Source organism: Tupaia chinensis, unplaced genomic scaffold (genome assembly GCF_000334495.1).
Source record: "Tupaia chinensis unplaced genomic scaffold, TupChi_1.0 Scaffold000545_1, whole genome shotgun sequence".
In the NCBI taxonomy this organism is placed as follows: Eukaryota; Metazoa; Chordata; class Mammalia; order Scandentia; family Tupaiidae; genus Tupaia; species Tupaia belangeri.
The window spans coordinates 2,854,467-2,861,398 of record NW_006160057.1 but is presented as its reverse complement, the minus strand read 5'-3'; the positions used below and the strand labels follow the sequence as shown (position 1 = coordinate 2,861,398).

At 46.4% G+C, this 6,932-nt stretch overlaps 1 pseudogene; it reads left to right on the top strand.

Moving 5' to 3' along the window:
• The first annotated feature begins 5,765 nt into the window (after positions 1 to 5,765).
• On the top strand, positions 5,766 to 6,158 carry LOC102497036 (iron-sulfur cluster assembly 1 homolog, mitochondrial pseudogene; annotated as a pseudogene).
• Positions 6,159 to 6,932: the final 774 nt, after the last annotated feature.

Below are 6,932 nucleotides of genomic sequence, written 5' to 3'. Positions count from 1 at the left end.
TAATGCAGACCAAGACTTAGCATGGGGCGTGGTACACGGTCTAATTAAAGTTCAATATGGGACCAGCAGCTGGCGTAATGACTATGTCACTGGACTCCCATGTAGTTGACCATGGCTTGAGTCCCAGACCCGGCGGCTTAAACTCATACCAGGCACATGTGCGTGCGTGCCCAAGATCATGAGAGGAGAATGGAGGAGAAGGGATTGCAGCGTGGCCACCCCCCCTGGGGTGTGATTTCTCGCTTTCTGTCTCTCTGTCTCTGTCTTTCTGGCGAGTCCATGCACCCTATAGCAAAAAATAAATAAATAAATAAAACCTCTCCAAAAGAAAAAGTTCAATATGTATTAATTATTATTATTATCTATTGTATTAGCCTCTTCTTGAGGACACTTTTTAAAATTATTTATTTTATTTATTATTTTTAAATTTGACCAGAGAGAGAGAGAAAGGGAAATGAGAAACCAAGCCACCAGGTCCGGGACTCAAACCATGGTCAGACATGTGGGAGGGGACCCAAACCATGGTCAGACATGGGGGAGTCCAGCACCTTAACCACCACACCAACTGCCAGCCCTTTGAGGATGCTTTTTTAAAAATAATTATTTTACTTAATTTCATTTATTTGTTTGTTTATTTATTTTAATTTGACCAGAGAGGGACAGAGTGAGAGAGAGAGGGAAAGTGAGAAAGCAAGCCGCCAAGTCTGGGACTCAAACCACAGTCAGCCATGTGGGAATCCAGTGCTCTTAACCACTACGCCACTTGCTGGCTCCAAGGATGCTTTATTTATTTATTTATTTATTTTTGAGAAGTTTTGCTATAGGGTGCATGCACTCACCAGAAAGAGAGAGACATAGAGACAGAAAGCGAGAAATCACCCCCCTGGAGGATGGCCACGCCACAATCCCTTCTCCTCTATTCTCCTCTTGGAATCTTGGGCACGCACGCACATGAGCCCGGCGTGAGTTTAAGCCACCGGATCCAGGACGCAAACCGTGGTCGACTACATGGGAGTTCAGCGAGGTAGCCATTACACCAGCTGCTGGTCCCCGCCAAGGATGCTTTAATGTGAGTTCCTTAGAAATCCTAGTGACTTGCAGAGTTTGGAAAGTGCTGATTTGTAGACATTACTCTGGTAGATAGCTTACCCAGGTTCCCGGTTCTCACTTCTACGATCCACCTCACTTCTCTGACCCAGGACCAACAGGAGACTCGATGCCCCATCCTGCCTTTGGATTTATTCCAACATGACTGGGACTTGACTTTATGATGGATTCATTCTGGAGTCAGACCCAGGTTCAGACCATGTTCCTCTGCGTATGACTGTGACACCCTGGCAGGTTGCCCGGGCCCATTTCCTCATCTGAAAAGCAGGGGTAATAATAACTCCTCCTTCAGAAGGTTATTGTGAGGATTAATAGTTGCATACACAAGTAGCTCTGAGCAGTGCCCAGCACAAGCCAGCTCCCCACGCGTGTCAGCTGTCGTCACGGGTTCCTCCAAGGTGCTCTTTGAAGGTTTTTGAAGAAATCAAGAGATACCTGCTGTGAAATAATGAGAAATACAGAGACTGGTCTCAGCCCTGGGATCCTGGAACAGAGCTCTTAAAATCCCTGTAGATAGAAGACTAGGAGAGTCCTTTGTCCTCATGTTTGGTCTCCACCCCAGGTTGCCGACACCGAACCCCGGATGCCTTTGTCATTTCCCCAGCAGCAGGAGTGTCTGACACTGAGCCCCTGAGTCCTTGGGAACTTCCTGGGTGGCAGAAGCATCTTTTGTTCCAAGGAGGTAACTCTGAGTGGGCTCCCGGATGGGAACTAGTCACCAAAAAGACCAAGACATGATTAGAAGCTCAGAGCTTTCTTCTCCTCCTCCAGTCTCCAGACAGGAGCGAGGGGCTGGAAATGGGGTCAGAGCTGTGGGATGCAACCGCCATAAAAATTCCTGAACTATGGGAGTTCGAAGAGCTTCCAGCTCGCCAAATGCACCCGCGTGCTAGAAGGGTGGTGGCCCTCAAGTCCACATGAACAGAAGCTGCTCCTCTCAAGTCCCCTCAGCCTTCCTCCTACATCCTTCCTCACCACCTGTTCATCTGTATCCTGTCTCCTACTTTCATTCACACAGGAAACCAGTAAGCATCGAGTAAGCGTCTCCCCCAGTTCTATAAACTGATCAAACCCAACGACAGAGTCATGGGAGTCACGATTCCTAGCTGGCCTGAGGTGACAACCTGCGATCACATCTGCATTCTTTTATTTTTTAATAATTATTTATTTAATTCCATTAGTTATTACTATTATTATTAATTTGGCCAGAGAGAGACAGCGAAAGAGAGAGAAAGCGAAAGCAAAAAAGCAAGCTGCCAGGTCTGGGACTCAAACTGCAGTCAGCTATGTGGGAATCCAGTGCCTTTAGCCATCATGCCACTTGTTGGCCCATGCATTCTTTTTTTTTTTTAAGAGGTTTTTTGCTTTAGGGCACCTGCACTCACCAGAGAGAGAGAGAAAGAGGGAGAGAAACTGAGGGGGAAAGTGAGAAATCACCCCCAGGAAGATGGCTTTGTCGCAATCCCTTCTCCTCCTGGTATCTTGGGCATATATGCACACATGCCTGGTGTGATTTTTTTTAAGACGTTTTTGCTATAGAGCATGCACTCACCAGAGAGACAGAGACAGAAAGCAAGAAATCACACCCCCCCCAGGGGGGATAGCCATACCACAAACCCTTCTCCTCCACAGTTTTCTCAGGATTTGGGCACACACACACACACACACACACACACACACACACACACACACATGCCCACTATGAGTTTTAAGCGGCCAAATCTGGGACTCGAATGCCAGTCGACTACTAATTATTTCACTCAGCTCCCAGTGGGAGTTCAGTGATGTAACCACTGTCATCTGCTGGTCTCCCGATGTGATTTTCAAGCCACCAAGTCCAGAACTTGAAGTGCAGTCAGCCGTGTGGGAGTCCGGCAACATAACTGCTATTCCATCTGCTGGTCCCTTCGAGCAACATCTGAAGTGAGGCAGTCTTATGGAACTGAGCCTTTGACCTTGGGCTCCAACTCTAACTCAGTGAATAGTGCCAGAATTGAAGTGAATTCTAGGACCCCCACTCGGTGTGGCTGGAGGAGTGACTGGTGTGTAGGGGAAAAACACACACCTGGTGTCAGAAATGAAGTGCTGTGTTGAGTGCAGGGTTTTTGGGAAAGAAGTATGGGTTTTTCCTATCTCGCATGTTTGCCGAGAAGATTTTCTTTCTCTGCGTGAGCTCATGGTTCCTCCTGAACCTTTCTGCAACCAAAAGGCAGCTGGAAGCCATATATGGCACGGAAACACACCCCCAGTCGGCGCACAAACAGTTCCGTAGCTGTTTAAAGGTCCCACCTTGTCTCACACAGCAGCCAAATCAAAGAGTTAGAATTGTTGAACAAACAGGCTAAGAACAGCATAATAGAAAAACAATTTATCTTGGCTTTTCCTGTTCTTGGTCAAGGAAACTTTAACCACAGAAAACACCTAAAGCTATAAACCTGTTAAAAGTTGTATTTGTTTTAAAAAAAAGAAAGAAAAAGAAGAGGAGGTTGTGTGGATAAATGCTTAAATGAAGGGAGGTGTGGCTGATTTGATTTTTTACTTCACTTTTCCTATTTTTTTAGATTTTTTGCCATAGGGTGCAAGCATTCGCCAGAGTGAGGGAAAGTGAGAGATCAGTCCCTGGAAGGATGGCCTTGCCACAATCCCTTCTCCATTCTCCTCTGGAGATTTTGGGCATGTATGCACACGCGCCTGTCGTGATTTTCAAGCTGTCAGGTCTGGGACTTGAACCTCAGTCAGCCATGTGGAATCCAGCTGCCTTACCACCACATGGTCAGCTGGCTCCATAGGTCTCTTCTTTGTTTTGCTTTTTTGAATTTTTGGCTGTAGAGCATGTGTACTCACCAAGGAGAGAGAGAAAGTGAGAAATCACCCCTCTGGGGTATGGCCACATCACGATGCCTTCCCCTCACTCTTCTCTCGGGACTCTGGGCACGCATACAGATGCAACCAGTGAGATCCTCAGCAAGCAGGTCTGGGACTCGAACCATAGACTTGGCCATGTGTAGTCCTCCAGGACACATGCTGGCCCCATAGGTCATATTTAAGAGATACATATCTGGGTTGCCCACCATAGAGATTGAAACCAATTGATTCACTTGTTTTTAAAAGTTTCCGAGATGCCTAGACATTTAACAGGTGGCAAAAAAGAATTTTTTAACAATTATTTCACTCAATTTTTTTTTACTTATTTATTTGCTTTAATCTGACCAGAGAGGGACAGAGGGCAGCAGGGGGTAGCGAGAAAGCAAGCCACCAGGTCTGGGACCCTAATCACAATCGGCCATGAGGGAGTCCAGTGCTCCCAACCACCATGCTACCTGCCAGCCCCAAAGTCATTTAAGAGACTGTGTTGGAAAGAAGATCAGAAAGCAAGAGGAGCCCTTCAGACAAGCAGGTGGCATGGTAGTTGAGGACGCTGGATCCCCACATGGCTGACCACGGTTCAAGTCCTGGACTTGAACCCTATAGAGTTTGCTATAGGGCACATGCACTCACGGGAGAGACAGAGAGAGAGAAAATGAGAAATAACCCCTCGGAGGTATGGCCATGCTGCAATCCCTTCTTCTCTATTCTCCTCTTGGGATTTTGGAGATGCATGCACCGCGTCTGGCCTGAGTTTTAAGCTGCGGGGTCCAGGACCCAAACCATGGTTGACAACGTGGGAGTCCAACAACGTAACCGTTATACCATCTGCTGGTTTCCCCCGATAAACTGTTTTTTAAAAAACTCTTTTTGGGGGCCAGCAGTTGGTGTGATGGTTAAGGCACTGGATTCCCACATAGCCAACCACAGTTCAAGTCCTGGACCTGGCGGCTAGCTTTCTCACTTTTCCTCTCTTTCTGTCTCTCTCTGGTCAAATTAAAAAATAACAATAATAAATAAAATTAAATAATTCTTTTTTTTTTAAAGACTCTTTGGAGGGCCCAGTCCTGAGCCTAGTGGGTAAGGGAGCTGGATTCTATATGGCTGACTTAAGTTTGAATCCTGGTCCCAACAACTTGAAAAGCATTTTAAGCACATGTGCTTGCATGGCCCAAATCCTGAAAAGATGAGAAATGAAGGAACTGCAGCATGGCCATGCTCCACTGGGGGGTGCCTTCTCTATCCCTCTTTCTCTCTGGCCAGGGCACAGGCCCTCTGACAATTAAAAAAAAAAAAAATAGAAAGGAAAAAAAATTTGTTTTCAAAGGTAAAAGCATTAACTATCCTCCCCCCCCTACCTGAGGCAGTCATGTAAAATAGCTTCTGATGCTCCTTCAATGCTTCGTGAAGAGCCCAAATACATACTTTATTCAGGTGTAAAGCCTGGAGGGATTAATACTGCTCAGAACTGACAGAAGTAATCACTTCCTGCAATGAGGTAATCTGGAATCAGTTTCAGAACACAGTTTGTGGGCTTATCTATTCAGAAATGTCTGCCATGGAGGCCAGCAGGTGGCACGGTGGTTAAGGTGCTTGGACACTCCCACATGGCTGACCACGGTTTGAGTCCCAGACCTGACAGCTTGCTTTCTGCCAGGTCCCATATGGTCAACCGTGGTTTGAATCCTTGACCCAGCAACTTGAAAAACGCTGGACAGGCCGGCCGTGTCCATGGAGAGAGGCTGAGGTGTGGGAGCTCCCGCCCAAGGTTCCAGGACACCAGGACCGTGAAGATGTCAGCCTCGTTAGTCCGGGCCACTGTCCGGGCTGTGAGCAAGACGAAGCTGCAGCCTGCCTGGGCTGCCCTCATGCTGACACCTTCAACAGTAAACAAGATAAAACAACTTCTTAAAGATAAACCTGAGCATGTAGGTGTGAAAGTCGGTGTCCAGACCAGGGGCTGTAATGGCCTTTCTTATTATACTTTAGAATATGCGCAGACAAAGGGAGATTCTGATAAAGAAGTTGTTCAAGATGGAGTGAGAGTGTTCATCGAAAAGAAAGCACAGCCAACACTTTTAGGAACAGAAATAGGCTATGTTGAAGACAAATTATCCAGTGAGTTGGTGTTCAATAACCCAGGCATCGAAGGAACTTGTGGCTGTGGAGAAAGATTTAATATTTGAAATCTCAGGACTCCTTTAGTGGGAAGCTCCAGGAAAGCTTGGTGAAGCCTTGGGACTCACTGAAGAAATCATGTGACTGTCACGTGCTTAAGGTTTATAATGTGTGTCTGCCTTGTGAGGAAAGTAAAGTGATGCATTCTGAAAATGCGCGTGTGCGTGAGTGCCCAAGATCCTGAGAGGAGAATGGAGGAGAAGGGATTGTGGCGTGACCATCCCCCCTGGGGGGTGATTTTCCGCTTTAAAAAAAAAAAAGTGATATTTATTTTCTCTGTAGGAGATAGGAAAATGAGAAGCCATTGCTCTCTTTGTATCATTACCTGTTCTGTAAAGAAAAAAAAAAAAATGCCACCCTGCATTTAGCTCTTTTGCACCCCTTTTGTTAGAACCTACTGTTCATTAAAGTTGCATTTCAGGAATGAGTTCAGGAAATAGTTGGGCAAAAAAAGAAAACCACTGGACAAGTGTGTGTACAGGCCCCAGATCCTGGCAGGATAGCAAAATGTAGGAAAAGGATTGCAGTGTGACCATGACCCACTGGAAGTGCTTTCTCTCTCTCTCTCCCTTCTTCCCTTCTTTTCTACTTTCTCTAGTGAGCGCATGTTCCCTCTGGCAGTTAAAAAAAGGTGAAAAAGAATGCAGATTTCTTTTTTTTTTTTTTTGAGAGGTTTTTTGCTATAGGGCACGTGTGTTTGTGAGAGAGACAGACAGAAAGTGAGAAATCACCCCCCAGGGGGGATGGCCATGCCACAATCCCTTCTCCTCCGTTCTCCTCTT